General features: G+C 46.8%; 1 long non-coding RNA gene across 1 annotated transcript in view; it reads left to right on the top strand.

The window, feature by feature from the left end:
- Window positions 1–22837, top strand: part of LOC132243939 (uncharacterized) — a 75529-nt gene extending 52692 nt beyond the window's left edge. Inside the window, exon 4 of the long non-coding RNA XR_009455491.1 lies at window positions 22772–22837. This is a non-coding gene — a long non-coding RNA (uncharacterized LOC132243939). The remainder of the gene's footprint in view (window positions 1–22771) is intronic.
- The last annotated feature ends 1254 nt before the right edge of the window (window positions 22838–24091 follow it).

The raw sequence follows: 24091 nt of genomic DNA on the forward strand, positions 1-24091 counted from the left end.
TTCTCATTAGAGTGTGCATGTGCTTGAATTGGTGATAGGTATGCATGTGCCTAGGCTGATAAGTTTGGATGTGTATGTGCCTGGTGGGGATGTATGCACCTAGAGTGTGTGTGTGCACCTAATTGATTTTTGTGCATGTGAATGTGCAATTGTACACCATGTCCTGCTGTCGAACAGTGCGATATTGAGAACCTGAGCATTGGCCTGACCCCACAGGGCAACAACGCAGCTTTGGAAAACTTTGCAAACAAGGATTATAGGAAGTAGACCAACCTCCTGTACATAATGGCACTCGGGAACCAGCAGCGGGAAGGAGAGAAGGCAGCACACGTGTGTCCCACACACACGTGTGCCCTTTTACTAACCGACTGACCGGAGGCGGCGGCGGCAGCAGCAGCTGATCCCCCGAAGGTAAGTGGGGCGGAGGGACCTGGCACAGCTGAGCCGGATCCGGAGGGGAAGCCCCCCCGGTCCCATATAGCTGAGCCGGTAGGGAGCCGCACGGCGCGAACAGAGTGCACAAACAGGGAGGGCTAGGAAGGGGACTGTCCCCCCAGGCCAGGGGGCACCCCCGGGGCTAACCCTTGGGGGAGCAGGCTCCTGTGGCAGCTGATCCCCCCAGCGGGGGAGCGTAGGGGCGGAACTGCCGGCAGGCACTTCCGGGTAGACCGGGGTGCCTGATTGGCCGTTGGAGTGGGGCAGGTAATTCAAACCGCGAGCTTTAAAGCCATGGGGTGACATAGTTCCCAGCACTCGGGAACCAGCAGCGGGAAGGAGAGGAGGCAGCACACGTGTATCCCACACGCACGTGTGCCCTTTTACCAACCGACTGACCGGAGGCGGCGGCGGCAGCAGCAGCTGATCCCCCGAAGGTAAGTGGGGCGGAGGGACCCGGCACAGCTGAGCCGGATCTGGAGGGGAAGCCCCCCGGGTCCCATATGGCTGAGCCGGTAGGGAGCCGCGCTTCCGAGCCACGCGGCATGAACAGAGCGCGCAAACAGGCGCTCTCTGTAAGAGCATGCCGGCGTTTGTGCAGGCGTTCACGCCGGCTGGTGGGCAGGAAGGGCCAGGAGTGGGACTCCTGTAGGGGTAGGGCGTAGACACTGCACAGGTCTACAAACAGCAGCTTATAGAATGGTGTCTACGAGGAGTGCTGCTAGGGCCTCTGCCCAGGGGGACAAGGCTACCCGGGGCAGGTCTGAGGCCTCCACCCAGACCGAGCCCATGGGGGAGCTGATGTCCCCCTACCTCCTGGCCTGTGGGGGATCCCCAGCAGGGCGGGGGGGGGCAGAGATTGGGGGCCCCCACAACTATCCAGCAGGTGCCCGTCTTAGGGCTCTGGAGGCACAGGTGAGGGAGCTCCGGGAAGAGGTTAACAGGCTGAGGGGGATCAGGGAGGCGAAGGATGAAATTGACAGTTATTTCCTTTCCCTGCAGGCCCAGGCACCAAAGGAAGAAGCAGCCTGGGGAATGCCCTCCACAGCAGTGACAGAGGGTCACAGCCAGGACCGGAGCAGCTCACAGCGAACCAGTACCAGCTTCTCCAGTCCAACTGGTGAACAGGTACGAGGCCCTGGCGACCCTGCAGGAGATGGAAGGGGAGGAGGAAACCCTTGGGCAAGAAGAAACACCACGTTCTCCACACTCTGAACAGATTAAGAGATCCACGAGGACCCAGAGGAGGAGGCGACGAGTGCTCGTCATAGGCGACTCCATCCTGAGAGGTACAGAAGGACCCATCTGTCGCCAGGACCCCTCGGCACGAGAGGTATGCTGCCTCCCTGGAGCAAAGATTCAGGATGTGAGGGAGGTAATCCAGGCCAGGATCAAGCCCACCGATTATTACCCCATGGTCCTAGTCCATGTGGGTACTAATGATGCGGCCAGGAGAACCCCCAATCACCTGATGGCGGACTACAGTGCTGTGGGTGGCGTGCTGAAGGAGTTCGGGGCACAGGTGGTTTTCTCTTCCATCCTACCAGTGACCGGACGAGGAAGACGGCAGGAGAACTGCATCCGAGAGACCAACTGGTGGCTTCAGCAGTGGTGTCTCGAGGCAGGCTTTGGCTTCCTGGACAACGACCCGCACATCACAACGAGGGACATGCTCAGCTGGGATGGGCTTCACCTGTCCCCCAAAGGTAAGCGTGTGTTTTCTACTAGGTTGGCGGATATCCTCCGGCGGGCTTTAAACTAGGCTCGTTGGGGGGAGAGGAGTACGAGGGCAGGGGAAGCTGTGGACCACCGAACCATGTGGCACCCACAAGGACAGCCCAGCCTGAAGAAGGAGAATGTTGGAAACCTGAAAGCCATGGGGAGACCAGCACTACAGAACAGGTAAGAAACAAGAAGGTAAGAAACAATGGGCCCCTTGGGACTCGGAGCGGGGGGGGCAGCAAGGGCACCAGTCGCAGGGCTCAAGTGCCTATATACTAATGCTAGGAGCATGGGGAACAAGCAGGATGAATTAGCGCTCCTGCTTGCACTAAACACCTATGACTTAGTGGGGCTAACAGAGACCTGGTGGGATTCATCCCATGACTGGGCGGTACATATTGAGGGCTATAGATTGTGTAGAAAGGACAGGTCAGGGAAGAAAGCGGGGGGGGGGTGCACTTTATGTCAGTGAGCAATATACATCAACCCTCATCAAGACAGAATCGGAGGTTGAGGAAGTAGAAGGATTGTGGGTTAGGCTACATGGGGGGCGAGGAGAAAGGGATTTGGAGGTAGGGGTCTGCTACAGACCCCCACACCAAGGGGAAGAAATAGATGCGGGGCTCCTGAGGCAACTCTCGGAGACCATAAAAGCTAAAGAGGCGGTAGTCATGGGGGACCTAAACTACCCAGACATCTGCTGGGAGACGCAGACAGCAAGGTCCCATCGCTCACGCAGGTTTCTAACCTGTGTACAGGACCTCCACCTGACACAGGAGGTGCATGGTCCCACTACGGGGAATGCCATACTGGATCTGGTATTGGCAACAGGAGATGACATGATAGGGGACCTCCAGATCGGTAGCCATTTGGGAGACAGTGATCACCTAATAATAGAATTCAACATAAGACGGCGAGTGGGTAAGGTAACTAGTAGGGTGAAAGTGCTAGACTTTAGGAAAGCTGATCTCATTGCACTCAGGCGATTAGTCAAGGAAGCACTGCAGAGTAGGAGTTTTGAAGGGATGGGAGCCCAAGAAGGGTGGCTGTGCCTAAAGGAAACAATCCTTCAGGTACAAAGCAAGACGATCCCCGAGCGAGGCAAAAGAGGGAAAGGGGCCAGGAGGCTTCCCTGGCTGACCAGAGAAATCCAGGGCAGCCTAAGGGCCAAAAGGGGAGCATATAAAAAGTGGAAACAGGGAGAGATCACTAAAGATGAATATACCTCCTCTGCTCGGGCTTGTAGGGAGGCAGTTAGGCGGGCCAAAGCTACCATGGAGCTGAGGATGGCAACCCAAGTAAAAGACAACAAGAAATTGTTTTTTAGATATATTGGGAGTAAAAGGAAGGCCCAGGGAGGAATAGGACCCCTGCTAAATGGGCAGAAACAATTGGTGAAAGATAGGGGGGACAAGGCTGAACTCCTCAACGAGTTCTTTGCCTCAGTGTTCCTAAGTGAGGGGAACAACAAGTCTCTCACTGGGGTTGTAGAGAGGCAGCAGCAAGGCGCCAGACTTCCATACGTAGATCCTGAGGTGGTGCAGAGTCATTTGGAAGAACTGGATTCCTTTAAATCGGCAGGCCCGGATGGGCTCTATCCGAGGGTGCTGAAGGCACTGGCCAACGTCATTGCAGAGCCACTGGCAGGAATATTCGAATGCTCGTGGCACACGGGCCAAGTCCCGGAGGACTGGAAAAGGGCTAACGTGGTCCCCATTTTCAAAAAGGGGAGGAAGGAGGACCCAGGCAACTATAGGCCAGTCAGTCTCACCTCCATCCTTGGTAAAGTCTTTGAAAAAAATTTCAAGGCTCACATTTTTGGGAGCCCGGCAGGGCAAATTATGCTGAGGGGAAACCAGCATGGGTTTGTGGCGGGCAGATCGTGCCTGACCAACCTAGTCTCTTTCTATGACCAGGTTACGAAACGCCTGGACACAGGAGGAGGGGTAGATGTCGTATGCTTAGACTTCAGGAAGGCCTTCGATACGGTATCCCACCACATACTGGTGAACAAGTTAAGAGGCTGTGATGTGGATGACTGCACAGTCCGGTGGGTGGCGATTTGGCTAGAGGGTCACATCCAAAGAGTCGTGGTAGATGGGTCGGTCTCGACCTGGAAGGGTATGGGCAGTGGGGTCCCGCAGGGCTCGGTCCTTGGACCGATACTCTTTAATGTCTTCATCAGCGACTTGGACGAGGGAGTGAAATGTACTCAGTCCAAGTTTGCAGATGACACAAAGCTATGGGGAGAAGTGGACACGCTGGAGGGCAGGGAACAGCTGCAGGCAGACCTGGATAGGTTGGACAAGTGGGCAGAAAACAACAGGATGCAGTTCAACAAGGAGAAATGCAAAGTGCTGCACCTAGGGAGGAAAATGTCCAGCACACCTACAGCCTAGGGAATGACCTGCTGGGTGGCACAGAGGTGGAAAGGGATCTTGGAGTCCTAGCGGACTCCAAGATGAACATGAGCTGGCAGTGTGACGAAGCCATCAGAAAAGCCAATGGCACTTTATCGTGCATCAGCAGATGCATGACGAATAGGTCCAGGGAGGTGATACTTCCCCTCTATCGGGCGCTGGTCAGACTGCAGTTGGAGTACTGCGTGCAATTCTGGCCGCCAGACTTCAAGAAAGATGCGGATAACCTGGAGAGGGTCCAGAGAAGGGCAACTCGTATGAGCAAGGGCCTGCAGACCAAGCCCTATGAGGAGAGACTAGAGAAACTGGACCTTTTCAGCCTCCGCAAGAGAAGGTTGAGAGGCGACCTTGTGGCTGCCTATAAGTTCATCACGGGGGCACAGAAGGGAATTGTTGAGTATTTATTCACCAAGGCGCCCCCAGGGGTTACAAGAAACAATGGCCACAAGCTAGCAGAGAGAAGATTTAGACAGGACATTAGGAAGAACTTCTTCACCGTTCGAGTGTCCAAGGTCTGCAACGGGCTCCCAAGGGAGGTGGTGCTCTCCCCTACCCTGGGGGTCTTCAAGAGGAGGTTAGATGAGTATCTAGCTGGGGTCATCTAGACCCAGCACTCTTTCCTGCTTATGCAGGGGGTCGGACTCGATGATCTATTGAGGTCCCTTCCAACCCTAACATCTATGAATCTATAATCTTTCCCCACCCTCACTTCACTCATCAATAAAGGGTAATTTAACAACATAAAAACTCTAGATACACAAGACAAACAATGGCTGAGAGAAATGTTAATTAACTGGTTGGGAGTTTTCTGTCAAAATGCATCTCAATTGGAAAAATGCCAATTTGTTGCATAACAACTTTAAATGGAGCTGGGAAGTGTTTCCTCTTCCTGGGATGACATTGAGAGGCTGGGAAAGTGAGGAAGAAGAGAGTGCTTCCCAAAAGAGTCAAATGCCAGCATCCGTCAGTTAAGGCACGCAGCAGAGGGGCAGACTAGCTTAAATCAGGCAGATCATGAACTCAGCATCCCAAGCTTGCCTAACATCTCTCCCAGCTATACACTTGGTCCAATACAAGATATTGCCATAAAAACCTCTCTTCTCACATATTCTCTGGACCATTGCCAGCACAGCAGCTCTACCTTAAGTGGGTGTAGTACAGCTGAATGGCACTGGCTTTCATGGCTTGGGGCTCTGAGATCCTCTACTGTTTGTAAATAGGCCCTAATGCTTGCTGCATCGGAAAGGGTCCCACTTCCACCCCTAGAACCATTTGATCTCCCAGTGATTCGAAGCAAATACATCTTGGATTCTAAAATGAGTTCCAAATAGTGAACATCTGCATAGGGACCCACTGACTTCCATAAGTATGCAGGGAGCCTTGTTGATTTATGCAGTTGGGGCTCATTGTAGATTTGGAGAAAGATTACCACTACCTGGGAAAATAAGTCAAAGTACCATCCACTGCCATCACCTACCTTGTGTTCTTTCCTGAGAGTTGCTATTTTGTTGAGTATTTACCTAGTGGAAAACATCTATTTGCAATGTTCTGGGTTTTATTAGAAGACCATTTATATTCATGACATTCAAAGTCCAGTCTTCCCAGGCCCTTCCAGTCTATATGGGGGTTAATGCCCATTCATGGTTGACCCAAGGCCGCTACTCAAATGTTCAGATATTGAAGTACATCTTCATGTCCTGAGAGAGAAGTGCTTATCTGCCAAGAAAGCCCAAGAGTTGAGCTGACTAATACCCAGGCCTTACATTTACAATGCTCCTATCATAATACCATTCATAGCTGAAAACAGAGGCAGGGAAGGGGGTGGGAACAAGCCATAAGCACAGTTCTTCTTGGAATGACAGCCTGATAAATATATTAGTAAAACTGCATACACCTTTTTTTCTCCCCTGTTATAACTATATTTCTCAACAAGCAATACAGGCAGTAAAAAGGGCCTAATAATTTTGCATGGCTTCTCCCAACTAACTCCTCTTTTGCAGGAATAAATCAATATTAATAATCTGATGGTTTAAAATAGTAATGATGCCTTACTGAGTTCCTGTCTCTCTGTATGACTGAGATAACTTACCTCCACAAAGAACAAGTTTGTGCCCTTCTGACAGGCCATGTCACACAGTATACTTGGATACTTCCGTAAAGCCTTGATTATATCAGATTTTACCTAGTTTGTCAATACTGTAGCCATACATTATTGCCACTGCTGTCAGTGTTTCCCTTGGAAATTCCTGTTCTCTGGGACTTATAAATTAACTGTAAAAAAACAAACAAACAAACAAAAATCACTGCTGGCTGAAATTTGGCAGACTCAGCCATCATCAGCATGAAATTGGCTTTAAAGATACGTTAGACTGCAAATTAGACTCTAATAATAGAGAAGAGATGGAAGCCCTGTTGCTTAAAATCTTTAAAACCAGCTTAGAAGAAATGCTATATAATGGACTGCAATCCTTCACTGACAAAAAGGTTAAATTGCTGTTTAATTATATAGTAATGGAAGTGTGCTGCAAAGCAAAAGGCTCTTCCTTCAAGTTCTTCAGCACACGCTTAACTTCATGTACACTGAAATTTCCACTGCATCTGATAGGAGACAGTGTCTTGGTAGATTGTTCATTTGAGTGGACATAAGAGATGTAGAAGCTATCCCTGCCACATGTGCGCTTAGTAACTGTAAGCAGGTCATTTTTTTTCATCTCTTTGCTTCAGTAACTGGTCTGTGAAAGTGGGCTGATATTGGGCCCCTCTGGAGAGAACTGTACAGTCTGTTGGAGAAACAGAGCTATGGAAGAGCATGGCTGGGTTGTTAGGAGTGTTAGAAAAATCCTGAAAGCCAATCAGTGCAATGTACTCGTATTCTCATGAATCTTTTGGAGGAGGATTAAGCTGAAGTGAACTGTGCCTACTTGACTTCTGAATGGCAGGGGCACCCTGTGGTTTGTTGTGCTTGAATTTGTGGGCACTGGCTTCACATTTTTACTTGGTTTCCTGAGGGCTCCTTTGGGATAAGTACAGACAGTGAAAAAGCCAGAAGGTGAATCGATGCAATGTTTGCAGGTTAGTCTAGCCGGCATAGATTGAACTGAGAAGCAAGTGAACACACATTCACTTTTGATTCCAGAAATACAGACACATGTCTGCAGTGGCCTGGGCCAGAAGTTGTGCGGTGCTAGAGCACACTTCCCACCCACTGCCAAAAGGAAGGGAGGAAAGAAGCCCTCCACCCTTCCTGCTTGAGTGGAGGGGGCAAGGCCAGGCCCCAGCCTGGGCCCAGCATAATGTGGCTGGGGAAGGGGTAGGGGGCTTTAAACCCCTACTCTGGCCTGCATGGGACCCCAGCCCTGCTTTGCTGGGGGGCAGGGGGGCGGGCAGCACCTTCCAGGTTTCTGGCCTCAACTCTCTGCTCAAAGTGGGGAGGGGGGGCATTCCCTGCTAGGTTTTTGCCCTCATAAGCAGAAGGTGGGGGGGCATGGCTGTGCCCCAGCCCAGGGGGCTCACAGGCCGAGGTGGGAAGGTCCTCCCTGCCTGCATGGGACTGCATGGGCCTGCCTCAGAGGGAGGCCCCTGTCCCCTGTTCAAGTAGAGAGCAGGGGCCATGGACATGCCCAAATCAGGGGCTCTTAGGCTGAGGTGGGGAGACAGGGGGTTTAAACCCCCTCCCTGGCCCTGGACCCCAGCTAGGGTTTGCCTAGAGGGGGCAGCCTCTGGAAGGCTTTTGCCCCCACTTGCTACCCACTCTAGTGGAGGGGGGTTGTGGCCATACCCCAGGGCAGGGCTTGCATGCTTAGGTGTGGTGGGAATAAGGAATCCTGCCCTCACTCGCACGATCCCTCGCAGGAACACTGCCCTCAGGGAACCAAGTAAGGTAAAACCCTCACCCTCAGTGTGCCAGCCCAGGACTGGGACATGACTATGCCCCCTGCTCTCTGCTCTAGTGAGGGAGGAAACCCTGGCAAGGGCTGTACTCTCCCCACCTTGAGTGGGGAACATGGGGCAAAACCCCCTCCAGGGCAAACCCCAACTGGAGTCTGGAACCAGGGAGGGGGGTTTAAACTTCCCTCTCCCCCCTGCAAAAGACCCCAGCTGGGATCTGCCTGGAAGGGGTGAAGCAGCCCCTGTCTGCTTTTCCCCTGCTCCCAGGTTGAACAAAGGGTGGGTGAGGGGAGGGGGCATGTAGCCAGATGTTAGCAGGACAGAACCCCACTGGAGTCCTTTGTGGGGGAAAAGCGGGGATTTAAACCCCCCCCCCACCTCAGCATACCAGGCTGGCTGGCATCTGGCCATGCCTCCTGCCCCTCTGCTCAGGCAGGGAGACAGGCTGCTTTGCCCTTGCCACCCAGACCCTGGCTGGGATCCCTGGCAGGCAGAGGAGCGGGATGTAAACTCCTCCACCTGAGCCTGCCAGCGTGACCAGTGTCTGCCCATGCCCCTGCCTCTCTGGTCAAGCATGAAGCAGGGGAAAAGACTTAGGGGTGGCTCTGCCCCTGCCAGGAAGACACCCGCTAGCATTTAGAGACAATTTTCCCACCCCCGTCCCCTTCTCACCTGGGCAGAGCAGTGGTAGTGCTCGGGTTAGGCTGCAGAGGGGTGAGGCCAACCCTGCTCTGCTGGAGCAGATAGCACAGCCCAGGGCTACAAAGCATCCTGGGATGCTGGGGGACAGTGAGTTAACTTGAACCAGGAAGGGGTCTGGGACAGAAGTTCCATAAAGTGGTTTGACCTAAATCAGTTAAGTCTGATTTGACATACAAGCAGGTTTATCTTAAACTGGTTTTGGCCATTTTGTAAGTAGTTTAAGTACACTGAACTTCTGTTCTGTTACAGGCTTAAACCAGTTTCCGATCAGGCTGTCCCTAGCCTTGCAAACTAGCCCTCGGTTGTGAGTGAAGGCCCTCGGTACTTCTTGGGATTAGGCCTCTGTTTTGTCAGCTTTTTCAGTATGAGTACAAGACTGGACCTTTAAAAGAAGGTCCAAAAGAAACAATGCTTGTTTGTTTTTTTAAATATAATTAACATTGAAAAGATTTTTCTGATTCTAATTCCTTCAGTTTGATCATGGGAATGAATAGTTTATTAAGACTCAATATCCGTATATTTCCTGCTATCAAGGCAGAGGGGAAATAAGTACACAAATCACGAAATTGCTTCAAAGCTACTTGGCAACTGCAAATTACAAAATTGATCATGAGACTAATTTTGTACTTCTTTCAAAGAAGAGAAAATGGAAGAAAACCTATTTAGGGTTCTCACAAAGAATAAATCCTCTTGCAAACTGCATTTTAATGGCTCTGTCAGTAAATCTGAGGAATTCAAGGCATTTCAACAGAAAAAGCTGCTGCTGTCCCTTTCAGCTCCGTCCTCTTCCTTTCCTGTGCTCTGAACAGCAGGACAGAGCATGAACGTTTAACTTGAGTCTTGCTTCTCTAATCCAGAGGCATTTTTTGTTTCCAGCCAGATGGTTTGTGCCTCTGGTCCATGAGAGACTTCCTATGAAAAAAGACTAAGGGGACAACTCTGCTTGGCTTTAGCAATTTGCTATGTGGGAGTTGGAGAATGGAGCAAAAACAGCAGAAAGGAAGGGTTTAGCAGAGGCACCAGGAAGTTAGTCTGTGTGCATATGGCTTGAATGCAAGTGGCATTGGTAGACACTGATATCAAGGAAAAGATTGGCACTGACCGTAGTGAATTTTGGATGGGCAGGGGAGCTCTGACAGATCTAGGAGGCAGTATCCTCTTGGATAACTGAAGTGATCTGAGGAAGGGCACTTGGTGCCAAAAAACGTTTCTAACTTTTCTCCCACTCCTATGGAAGTCTGCAGAAGCATGAGGCACCAGGACAGCAGAGAATTGCTTCAGATGTTGTTTTTTCCCACTGTTTTGTTCATAGATTGTCTTTGTTCTCATATTCTGAGCAGCTTCATGTCTTGCCTTCATCTGCATGCTGTTTTCCTCAATACGTTTGAGGCCGGGGTCTCAGCCTAGTTCCCCGATAGTTCATCACTAGGAATGCTTCTGTTTTGTAGCAGCCATCAATTTGTTCTCTTTTATTTGCAACATTTCCTTGACACACATACTTTTTGGATTTGAAAATCTCTTCCATTGTATGCTCCTATCATGTTAGCGTTACCTCTAATATATCTCCTTCCTTGGAAGCCTTGACTCAGGATGCTTCAATGCCCATCTAAAGGCACTTGTCCACGTGTCACCTCTCTTGTTTCCATGTTGCACTTTTCCTGTGTCCATATGACAAAAATCACCATTAGGCTAGCTAAACACCGTCTGTGTATCCACATTATCAGCTGATTTTATCATTTTAGATTTTTTTTTTTTTTTTATCGTGGTACTTTAAAACACCTCTGGGCATGTTTTTAGTTTTACCTACTCAAGTTCTTCCATGAGGGTTATTTTTATTGTTTTAAATTTGTAATGTGGATCTGACTTATACCTGAAAATGTGACTTTCCCTCCTTTGTGTCTTCTTGCTGGTTATCCACATCAAAGTAATGGTGTCTTGCCAGACTCCCATTAGGGTGTGAGCTGGGCTTGTGTACAGAGCTAACGTGTAGGTACACATTTTGTCTGATGATCATAGGTGGTGGAAGGGGGCTGCTAATGCAGCTTAGCCACCAAAACATGGGGCAGTGATAGGGTTGCAAAGCAGCGTGACCATGGGCTTCCTTCAGCTGCAGCACGGGTGGGGAGGGATGCGTAGGCAGTGGTGAGGGAGGGAATGGGGCTAGGGCTGGGAGAGAGACAGGCACTCGGGGTGAGACTGAGCCCCAACCAGCTCATCTAGGGGGTGCAGCTCCTGCCGCTACGCACAGCCTGGGAGGCATGGGAAGTGCATGTCCCCAGATCTGTGTGGGGCAGGGCCAGCTGCCTCTGTGGGCTGGGGCCAGGCTCTTCCCGGCAGGGGTGGGGGCATGACTATGCTGAGGGTGGGCAGCAGCAGCACTGGGAGAGGGCTGCAGCCACCTCAATATACACCATAGCCCCCCCGATCCTGCTCCCAGTGCTGCCACCGTGCACCCGGAGAATGGCATGCCACCTGCCGGCACTGCCTCAGTCTCACCCTGCAGCGGCAGTCCACGCTGCCCCATACAGATCAGGGTCACAGGCTGTCCCTAGATGCATGCAGTGGCAGGAGCCATCGCCCTTCCGTGTCCCCAGACAAGCCGCAGATCTGTCATGCACCCTGCCACACCCCGCCTTGGCTGTGTAGGGCCTGGCGGGGTGGGCATGTGTGGTCCCAGAATCTCCATCCCCTCCAGCCCAGTGACACAGCTGAGGCTGGCCCCACTCAAGTCCCTGGCTCTGGGCCCACCTGGGTGTTATGCAGCTGGTAATGGGGCTCTGGCTGGGGCTGAGGCTGGTGCAGCTGAGGCTGGGGCTGGCGTGGTCAGGCCTGAGGTTGGGGAGACAGCCAGCATGCCCAGGGCCAGAACAGGGAGGCGGCTGGGGCTGGTGTGTTTTCAGTCTCTCTCTAATAGTTTAGAAAAGATGTACCGCTACAGAGGCTTTGGGATTGTATTTTTATATTGGATTAGGGGAATTCTGTCAGGTAAATGCTTGTGGATTCCTATAGCTCTGAAGATTGATGCTGTCACTTTGAAGACATAAATATAGGATTTTGATCAGAGAGGCTGGGGTAATGACTTAAATATAGGATTTTGAGAGTCAGAAGCCTGGGGAAATGACTTAAAAAGTCTCTCTCCATTTTCCATAAGGTGCAAAGATCAAGAAGAATGAACCGATGTCCTAAAAGCACAGAACAGCCTCTGACATTGTATCTCATTGTTTCACAGTATAAAGAAGAGGAAAATGGTGGAGGGCCAAGGTAACAGAAGCTAAGAAAGGAATAGAGAGAAAACAAGAGCGCTGAGGCCTGAAGCCTGCACAGGCTTGGACCTTTAGACTTCCTTCAGAAGAAATAATCTGTCTAGTGTTAGATGGTAAATAAAACACTAGGGCTGTGCGAAGCTTCAGTCCCGGATTCAATTCGGTGGAGATTCGGCCTGATTTGGTGGCTGAATCTCCGAATCCAGATCGAATCAGGAGACCCTTCAATCTCTCTGAATCTAATGAGAACCCTCCAAATCGATGTGGACGGAGTCAGCAATTCGGACATAGACACAGCTTTAAATGTTTTTTTTCTACGTACCTCTAGGTAGCAGGGGCTTGTGAGTGCTGTGATGCTGGGGCGCATGGAGTGCCCCACAGAAGCGTGGGGGGCCTCCCAGTGTGCCTGGCAGCAGACCCAGAAGTGGACCAGAAGCACATCCAATCCACTTTCCAGTCTGCCAGGGAGCACACGGGGGAGGGACCTCCATGCCCCCCCAGCTCAGCTACTGGTGCCTCCTGGGTCTGGGGGGGCACCCGGAGTCCCTTCATGGCCAACTGCTGAGCCAGAGGGATGTGGGGGGGGGGGGCTCTTGCGCACTCCCCAGTGGATCTGGAAGTGGACCAGAAGTACGTCTGATCCACTTCCAGGTTCACCGGTGAACACGTGGAGGGGCCCCCCGCACTCCTGTGGGACGTTCCATCCACCTCAGCATTGCAGCGTTCATGAGCCATGCCTGCTACCTCGAGGTACGTAGAAAACACATTTCAAGGTGTCTCTATGTCCGAATCGCTGATTCTCTGAATCAGCATCAAATCTTCAGATTGGACTTGGCCGAATCAAATCGGGGACAGTGAGCAGAATCAATGAATCAAATCAATGTCCGTGATTCAGGCTGAATCCGAATTGGCTGGTCCTATTTCAGACATCCCTATAAAACATTAACCTAGGATGCAGCTGACCTGGGTTTTATTCCCAGCTTTGCCACTAATGTGCTAAATGAACTTTATTCCACAGCGATTTTGAAATTTCTCCCCACAGGGCTACATTTTCCAATATATTCTGACTTTGGCTCTTTCAATTTTCAGGCACCTAGTCCAAGGCATTTAAAAACAATCTGATTGTTTCAAAGGGCAGGTGTTGGGCCCCTTCAAAATACCTAGAAATGAGCACCAAAAATGACTAACAATGTAGGATAATCTGGACTGTATACTCTTTCTCTCACATGGATGTGCCTAAGTTCTGGGGCCAGAAAACTAGTAATAGAGACTGTCCATAAATACAAGCTGTGTATTTTCAGGCGTGCATGCATGTGGAGACACACACACACATACGCACATGTACATCCGTACAAAATAAACATCACATTTAAAATCCAGGTTTAAACTTATCATTACTTATTTTTCTTTCAAAAGATCAAACCTAGGTTCTACTTTTATTATTAAGTTTATTATCTGTGCGGAGAACTTTACAATAGTTGTCAACTGCAAGGTAAGTGGTTTTATTTCCTTTGAAAATGTTTGATGTTTGGGTCTATCATCTTTCTTTGGGAAAGGTAGCTTAATTGTAACAAGAATCAAATTTAAGGAATAAATCCTCCTTCTTGTGCTGTCAATGTTTGTCACTAGTCAGCGGTGACATTTCACTTCTGGTTCCCTGGTTAGTGGGAGCTAATATGGAACGTGTGAGTATGTGGCAAAGGTCAGTTCAGCAAAATAATGCCTATTTTTTTTTTCTTTTTCTTTTTCTTTGTCTTTTCTTTTTTTAAATAAATGACTGAGGTGCAATAGCAAGCATGATGCATGTAAATGTAGACAAAGGAATGTAGCAGATTGTCTGTGAACAGATATGATGATTTATTTTCCAACGGCCTTATGCATTAGAGAAGTTGGTTAGCAGCTAACCTATCCCACATGGCCCAGAGCATAGGATTTGTTAAGGCCCTAAGGTCATACATATTCAGAAAGCCATTCTCCTCTCCATAGCCTCTTCCTGTGAAAGTTATTTTGAAAGGGAAAGAACGGCTTGTCTTTCTCTCACTTTTTTTATAGCACAAAAATAATGAGCAGCAAACAGCACAAATAACAGAGTCCAGAGCCGTGGAAGACAAGTAATCGTCCATGCGCCCTTGCAGGAGGAATTACAATGAGAGGAGTTCAGATGTCTCTCATGGTTTCTCACCTAGCTGTCACAACATTGCAAAACTCTTCCTTCCACAAGTGAGTGGGAATTTTTGGGTCGTGTTCACTATTGGAGATGTGTGGGTTGGCTTTGCTGTGTTCACTGCTGTTCTCCATAGGAAATGCAAAACCTGGACAGTATCAATCTGTTGTTAGGGGGCTATTTTTTTTTTTCATATGTTGCATGCTCCTTGCATCGTATCTTATGTCTTGATGAGCCACTAGTTCAGTGACCCAGAGGCCCAGCCATTCTGAAATATTCCTTTTCATTGAAAAATGTGGACAACCCAAACTAAAAAAAAAGAAGCAGGGGAGCAGAATATTGGAAACAATGTTTTGCTTTCTGAAAACAAAAAAAAAAATACAAACAAACACCCTTTTGTCACTTTGGATGAAAATACAAATGTAGAAAAAAAATTGGGCTTCTCTATTCTGTTCTCTGTTCTGTTCTGTTCTTCTCTTTCTCAATTTTGTTGACTTTTTTACTGGGAATAGGAATCACTGATAAGCTGTGGCTGCAATTGCTTCTCTCGATAACTACTAATACTTCTGTGTACCACAGTTACTGTCTGGTTGGCCAGTTTAATTTTCATAACTGTTTTAGACTGCTTCCCTTCAGCATTTCTCTCTGCAGTGTCTACGTGTCTTATTAGTTCCCAAAGGCTGAACCAATGTCTGTTGAAGTCAGCACAAATACTCCTGGATCCATTCCCATGCATCTTTGATGTATGAAAGTATCATTGACCTCGGTGTGTAATCTGCTTCCTGATGACTTGCAAAGGCATGTCACAAAGTAGCAGATAAATACAGTACTGTTTTCTTTAAATAACAGATGAAGTATTCTCCCAAGTGTTTAAAGCAATGAGGGTCATAATTTGGATGTATGGCTCCTGTTCCTGGCTCTTCCCAGTAGTGACACAATAATTGTGACACAACAATCATTGAAAAAAATTATGTCACTTAGCAGAACTGTAAGGACACTTGATTTTTGAAATGTAGGTGCTCAGCAGTATGCGAACAGCAGGAACCTTTAATGTATCTTAGATTGAGCACCCTAAAATCATGGTATGTCTCTGAAATGCCTTGAGCTATGTGCCTCAGTTAACCCGTGAATAGACGAGGGGATAATTGTACTTAGTTTAGATGGATGCAGTTGAGATGTAGTCACTCTTTTGCAGAGTGCTCTGAGAACCTGTAATAAGATACAATGCATTAGAAGTGCAAAATATTAATTAGTAGGTGTAGTTCAGACAGTAGCTCCTACCCTGGTTTGGCCAGAAGGGAGTCTGTGCGTAGTGGACATTTCTTTCCTGAGGTAGAGGTATTTGACAAGCTCTCTAACTAACTTGTTTCTTCTGATTTAGCTATCCAGGTTGTTGCCACATTGGTCTAGAGGAAAAGGCAATCAGGACTCATAGTAGAGGTGATATCTTTTATTAGACCAACAAGGTTTTTGCAAAAAAATGTCTTTAGTTGCAAGCTTTCAGGCACAGACACCCTTCATCAAGCATTGGAGAAAAGATTGGAAAAGTTCCCCTGGGTACTTTGAAGTGCAGCAGGAAAATAAAGTGTCTCAAGTCAGAAATATCCCAGTCCTTCAGTTTTGTGGCAAATAATTGGCCCTGAAGGAATTGGTTGTTGCGGTTGTCCTCTCAGCTGTAGTGTGTGCATGTTGCCTCTCTTTCTCCTGCTTGCCTTGAAGCAAACTTTTTGACAGGAACCCCAAGGACTCATATCTCAAAGGAAGGGGAAAAAGAACATCCTGAGTTAAGGGGTCGACTTAAAACGATCTAGAGCTTCATTCAATTAAAACATTCACAAGGGCATAAATTCTGAGCACGTTAAAACATTCCCTTATACTTTTAAGAAGGTGCATTCACTACCAGGCTTTTATTGTTCCTTCTATACAGTTTTAAGGCAGGGGTGGGCAAAATGCAGCCCAGGGGCCAGATGCCGCTCTTCAGGATGTTCTATGCAGCCCGTGGGACCCCTAAAAAAATTAGAAAATTAATATTAATCTGCCCTGAGCTACCTATCATGTGGCCCTCAATGGCTTGCTGAAACTCAGCAAGTGGCCCTCTGCCCCAAATAATTGCCTGCCCCTGGTCTAAGGCATCTCACTTTTACTAGACTTTAAACCTTACAGACAGGTTGCTATTTAACTACACTTATGCAAGTATGCAGTGTTGAAAGGTATTTTTAAGCAATATGCATTTATTTTTGAGAAATATTTGTTCTTTTGTAGCATGTGCCATATACTACTTGGTTTGTGTTTCTGCAGTCCTGGACCTTTAAAACTTCACAGTTGCAGAGGGCGTCTATTAAACCTAGTTTCCTGAAGGACAAAAGGAATGTTAAGATTTAACAGGACTGGGGGTAAAATGCTGGCAATTTCACAAGTGATTTGGGAGCTTTGGTCTTACTGGCAAATATGACTGCGATGTTTAGAAGGCTGGGAGAGGAAAGCAGTTCCTGTGGTTAGGACTTGAGAGCTGTGTTCAGTTCCTGCTATGCCATAATATCTGTGTGGTCTGGAGCAGGTCACTGAATGTCTCTGAATGTCAGATCTGTAAAATGGGGATAACAGAACTTCCCCATCTTCTAGGCATAATGTGAGGTACCGAGATAATTCAGTTATGGGGACCACACAAGTTCTTATTGCAATGAGATTCTTCCTGTTGACTTACAATGCGCTCTAGGTTTCTCAGTGCTGAAGTGACATTTGTACAGTGCATTTAGGGCCCCAAGCCTTGAACAAACACAGTGGGCAGGAGTGTTTGCAGCACTGGTACAGATCCAGGTGACTGAATCTATTTGGTACATTGTTGATTTAAATAGGACATACCCTAGCCTAAGAATCCAGCCTTATAAATCCAAATCAAGGATTGAGGTCTCCTGTTTCAAGTGGTACACATTGAATGGATGCACCAGCTGCATAAAGATAGGTGGGTGTCTAGCTCCAGGTTGGATTCTTCCTCTTCCCTTGATTGAAAGCAACAAGATCCAGGGAAATTTAAAACAACAACAATAAAACTAAAAAGATTTGAAATTAATATATTGGAGAGCAGCAGTAAATGGCAAAAATGTTATCCTCTAATGGGAGGGAGGGGTTGGGAAGGGAGCTAAATGAAATGAATATCTGCTGCCAGAAGACACTGTCGCTTTTCCCAATGAATGGCTTGCCTAAAGGAACTCTGATTGCTCACATGCACGGCTCCAGCATAAAGAGAATAGGGAAACTGTCACACCTTCAAGAGCAAACTGGATGCTCATCTTGCTGGGATCCTATGATCACAGCTGACTTCCTGCCCTTTGGGCAGGGGGCTGGACTCGATGATCTTCTGAGGTCCCTTCCAGTCCTAATGTCTATGAAATCTATGAAATGAAGAAGTTCATTGCTAATTTGCTAATTCAAATACCAGTACTGTAGATCAAACCAGATGCCCACATGGAAATTTAGCCTAAATAACATTAGCATGAATTGGCACAGCAACTTAATGAATTAATGCTTTCATATCCAACAGTTTGCTTTGGAAGCTCAGCATCCACTGAGGTCATCTTTACTCAGGTATCACTTGCTCTCATTCCACAGCAAAGAAAATTAAATTGTGACAAAATTTCCATTATGTTCATTTGGCTAAAGAAGCATTTAATTATTTCTGCCTCTGTAAACCTGGGCCCTTGTCATGCTTATAGCCCGAGGAGTGGTGCCAAGGTCTTTTAGAGCTCATTCCTGCTAAATAGTGAGGACTTCTCACAGAGCAAAATAACTTCTGGCCAAATTTCCAAAGGTGTTTAGGTACCTAAGCATGCAGATTGATGCCTAAAGGGATTTTCTAAGCACCTCATAAAAGATCTTTTAACTTTGGTTCATCTCCTGGGACAGCCAACAAGGTTTCTGGTGATGACTCACTCCCCATTACTCATAGCTATTGAAACCCTCTACTCATTTCAGCTGAAGTCCTAAGTGTCAATCAGTTGGCTGCATATGTTGGATACTGCTACTATGTCCTCCTGGATCCTGCTAGTCTCACTGGTTGATTCGTCTAGATTTCAACCCTGTGTTATTTAACACTTGAAATAATTCAGTTTTCACATCTGCTAGTCCCAGGTTGCTTGGCATTTCAGAGTATTTGTACTTATGTCTACTTGCAGTGATATTTTTGTGTGTTCTGCTACCCATTATCAGTATGAGATCATGTTTCCTTCCTTACGAGGGGTAATAAAGCAGCAATTAAGTCAGTCACAAACTACGTGGCTCTGAGCAGGGCACCTAGAAGAAGGAGGATGTGTCCTTAACTGTATACTGCTCTATAAATTCATGTTTAAGAGCAAAATAACAGGGAGGAGGTTTGCAAAAACAGTGAAGCTCTTTATGACTCTGTGGGCTAGGGAGAGACATTACACATAAACCGGTTTAAGTGATCAGAAACTGGTATAAGCCTGTGACAGAACAGACATTCAGTGAACATAAACCAGTTTCAGAATGGCTGAAACTGCAGGAAGGGGTTTATTCAGCCACTGGCACTGCAAAGGATCTGCCCAGCCTGGCCGCAGCTGCCGCTTGGCCTGTACTTTGGGCCAGTGGCTGAATGAGCCTCCTCTTGCTGGGATGGGGCTTGCCCCAAGCACAGACTGAGCAGCAGGGCCCGGGCACTTCCCCCCCCCCCCCCACACACACTTGGCAGTGGAAGTAGCAAGTGGTAGATGACCACGCCCGGCAGCAGCCTGTCACGGCTTCCTGGAGAGCAAGCCTCTTCCCGGGAGGGGCCGCTCTGCAGAGCACAGCAGCACTGCGGGGGGCTTGCAGGGCTCTGGCCCGCTCGGGACCCCGGTGCTACTGCGCACAGCCCGCTGCAGCTCTGCCAGCCCTGCAGCACAGTGCCCCCACCGGGAAGGGGCTCGCGCTCCTCCACATTATGATAGGGGCTGCTGCCCCCAACAAGGACCCTGCCCTCTCCTGCTACAAATGCGGGGAGGGGACATGGCCAGATGCTGGCCAGCAGGGTCCCTTGGGGTGGGAGGGGCAGGGACAGGGGTTACTCCTCCTCCCTCGTCTGCCAGTGGAAGGGACAGCAGGGGGCCTATTCCCAGGGAGGGAGCATGGCGGCGAGGGCAGGCAAACCCAGCTACCAGTGTGGGTAGAGGGAAGACTAACTCTCCTGCTTTGCCTCAATCCAGAGATAACTTTTGTCCTGTTACAAACCAGTTCAGCCTAGCCAGGTTAGACTAACCTGCAAAGGTTGAATCATTCCAGCTCCAGCTTTTTGAATGTCTGCCCCTAGCCCTAATGTCCAAAACTTTTCATAGGTTCTTGCTTCTGAAGGCCATGGAGAATCTGTATACTATGTGTAAAGGAGTATGATGCATCTAAAGGTAAGGGTCATGAGGAAAGCTTGTCAGTATTATGATATATTTTTCTCTTACACAATGATACTGCTTTTCCATAGTGCATGGGCGTCTTGGATTGCTGGGACCACTTGATTTCTCTGTTCAGAAGTGCTACATGTGGGTCAGTGTTCAACCCTTTCTAAGACATTTGGCTCTGTCAGGTTGGCAGGTTTTTCACTTAGGCCTTGGGTCTTTCATTAATGTGGTGAAATGACCCAAATTTCCTTGTGACTCTGCTTCCTTATCAATCAGTTGGACATAATGTGTACTCCTATGAAGTGCTATGAGGTGTGGAGTGAAAATTTAAGCGCAAAAAGAGAACTAACTTAGATGTCCAGCTGTATCGCCAGCATCCTCTCTGACCTCTAAGAAGTCCTTTCCCTCCTTCAGTGCCCTTACATCTCTGCAGGAAATACAGATACCCCTTCCATACCTCAGAGGGCTAAGACGACGATCATCTGTGCCAGATCCTGTGGGAGGATTACCTGTGCTGGCCCAATTTTTTTAAAGTTACTTAGAAACCAAAATATGAAAACAGGATTTTTAAAAGCAAATCCTGTCGTACCTGTTTGTTTCATTCTCAGTTAAATCAGTGGCAGATAAGTGCTTATGTACTTTTAAGAATCCCCCTTGGCATTTATTTGCATTAAATATCTTTTAAAAGTGGCTTATTGTGAGTTGATTTGTTTTAAGCTCCTATACCATTTAGGTGTTTCTAAATCATTTGGGTATTGAAATGCTGAATACCCTCAACCTTCTGGGGTTAATCACTAGGGATGTGGAGTATTCTCAAAAAACTTTTAGATAAATACCAAGTATTTTCCCAGCTTCATCAGTGGCTACCATGCCTGCTATTTTCACCCCCCTGTGCCTTCACATTTACAAGTGACATGACTTTTTCTTCTCAGCATCTTGAGGTGTAGTTTCCCAGAAACCCTTTCACCTATCCCCTGGAAACTTGGTGGGCTTCATGCCCTCAGAAGGGGCTACCATCCCTGCTATTTTCATTCAAATCTGCCAAAACATGACAAAATTACAGGCAGTTCTGTGCTTCCCAATTATAGCCTAAGGGCGAAAAGCCAAAACAGTTGCAATGAAACAAAAAGGAACAGTGCTTTCAAAACAAACCGAAACTCAAAATGAAACACTGTCCCATCGAAATGTCGAAAAAAAGTCAACATGAAACAGTGCTGTTTCGCACAGCCCTAGAGAGCATTACTGTACTTAGGGTGTGATTGATGGCAAATAAGACACCAAAAAAGATCAGCAAATGGCAAGAAGAAAAATAGAAGAGTCATTAAACAGCGTAGTGTAAATCAGCTGTGCATGAAATAGAAAGAATTTGTTTCAAGCATCATAAATATTTTTCCAGTCTCTTATGGTCACACTTGAATATTGAAGTTCCATTTATAAATAGTTTGTGGCAGGCTAATGACTGAACTGGGCAAGTTTTTGTTTTCCCTTCCTTCAAAGGAAAAAAAAAATAGAATTGAAAAAAAATGTTTAAAAAGAAACATACCTCCCTCTACTGTTTTGGGGATGCAGGGACAAAAAGAGTTGGAGAGACCAAAAGAGTAACAAGAATTACTCCTCCTGCCCCCCAAATAGCACCCACTTGGGAATTAGAGGCACAGATCGTCCCCTCTCCTCCTCAGTCCACTTCATCAGGCAAGTTTTAACCAGCTGTAGTTAGTATGTGACCGATGGACATGTTCAGGAATTGTTATCTGTGCCAGAAAGGATGATGTGATCATATGTAGTCTGACTTCTTGTTGTAGAACACAAGAATTGTATCTGCGGACTTCCACGTTGATCCCAAGCAATGTTTGTGGATGATTATAAAGTTTACTGGGTCAAAAGATTACTTATATAACCCCAGGTCTCTAACAAGTTAAACTGATAGGGCCTAGCACATACTTCACACCATCTATTCATGTCTGCAACGTACTTGTAATATCTATTGATCACCTATAAATCATGTTTGGATTGAACTTGAATTTGAAAAGTGACAATTTATAAAGTAATTTTAAACCTTAGACACTGAAGACATTGACTCAAATGGATTTTGGCTCACAGCCTATTCTCACCTACTTCCATCCTTTTCTCTAATTTGGGACTCTCCATTTTTCTGTATAAAAGTTTGAGGTGTTTTAGTCCTTATTTACAGAGGAATGGGGAACCTAAAACACTGACTGAACTCAGTTGAAGTATTTCTGTCAAGGATGTCTAGCAGCTGGTGACAGAGACTCTCAAAAACAGGGGTGGAAGTGATTAGAAAACAAATATGCTGAGTTTCTGAAATTTCACTTAATCCCAAATCAGGGTGGAAAATAGGAACTGCAGGATTTTTCACCATGTGCTCTGACTCGATAGAAGTTAAGATGGACTGAAATAAAATATTTTGACTTGTTCACAACTGAATTTTGGTTTAATTTTTTTGTGACAAAATCAATAAATTCCCAACACATCTTTTTAGATGTTGTTCAAAACATCTTTTCCATTGAAAAAGGTTGCTTGAAAAATTTTAAACCAGTTCTAACTCAAAGCAACATTTTTAGAAGGCATCTGCATTGTTTTCTGGCTTGCTTACCTATTACCCAGTCAAATGCCAGGCAAGCTTCTGCATGCTACACAATTCAGATGGAGACCAAATGCTGTGGAAAATTCACATTACATCCTTGAGCTTCGTTTTCAATCTCAGTGCAAGCTGCAAAACTTAAGCAGGGTACAAAATCATTAGTTTAATGATACTAATTTACACTTGCATAGGAGCTTTCATCCAAGGAAGTATCGTGTGAGAATTTTCCATTTATAGTCTCTCCAACACATGGTAATTCTACCATGGTAAGTATTATATTTTCTCCTTTGCTGCTGGAGAAGGGAAGAAAATGATTATTATGGTTTGTACTGTTCAATGTTTATTATAGCAATATTTTGCATTTTTGTAGCATTTTTCTTCTGAGGATGTGAGTGAGCTTTAGAACCATTAGTTTAAGCCTCAGAATACTTCCATGAAATAGCATTAGCCTATCATTTTGTATATGTGTAAACTGAGGCAATGAAAGGCAGTTTTTCAGAAATGCTGCATGCTCATCATCCTGTTTGAAGTGCATGGGAGCTGAAAGTGCTCAGTGTTTCTAAAAAGCAGCTCTTATGGAAATGAGCCAAAATCATGTTACTCGAGTCCAATTCAGCACCAAAGCTGAAGTCCAGTCTCTTGCTTGGGACTTCTCCTGTGCCTAAAAAGAGGCGTATGCTGTAGTTGTTTGTTGAGAGATGGGTTTAACGCCAGTGCTGAAATGTTATATTAAGTGGTGCCTGAGTTTTGTGGGGATGGGAAGCTTGGATTCTCATTCCAAATGTCCTTGAACTCCATGGGAACTTCTCCACTGACTTGAATAGGATTTCAGTCTGTAGGCAACACTGCATAACGTTTACCATTTTCCATACCTGGCAAATAAAGCCGATTTTGCCGTTTTTGTTATGAAATAAATTCCCCGCACAGCAGCTCAGTTCTTTGGCAGCTATTGTCTTTCTGGAGGCTTTGCATAAATATATAAAAGCCTCTTTCTAATTCTATCTCTTTTTTTTTTTTTTTTTTTTCCTTAAACGGTTCTCTATGCACTATTTACTTGTTTAAGAACTGAAAGTGGATTTTTCCCTTCTTTTGGAAAGCTGTAGGGAACCTTTCATTTAAACACGTGTAACTAGCATAAGGCAGACTGATAACACCAACTCAAAGACATTTCATAGAAAGTGTTTCGTAACTGCTAAATGGGCTTCGACTACTGTACTTTTTATGGAGAAAGTACCCCAAGTACAGGATGGGTAGCAAGATACATTCCCTTAGTGATATATGACTGCACTGTTCTGGTGTTGGATTTATAGATCAGTTTTGATTGTCATAACAGTTTCAAAGATGCTTCTTGCTTTTTTTGTTCTGACAGTAATCTACTTTATTAATGTTAGCTGGTGGTTGAGAGTGACAAATATTGATCAAACTTAAACTTTTAATGTATTCCAATTAGTGGATGGATATGACATTATTATGCCTAACTCGATCACTCTCCCAAGTGTTTCATTGCTTTT

The sequence above is a fragment of the Alligator mississippiensis genome, chromosome 11 (assembly GCF_030867095.1).
Source record: "Alligator mississippiensis isolate rAllMis1 chromosome 11, rAllMis1, whole genome shotgun sequence".
In the NCBI taxonomy this organism is placed as follows: Eukaryota; Metazoa; Chordata; order Crocodylia; family Alligatoridae; genus Alligator; species Alligator mississippiensis.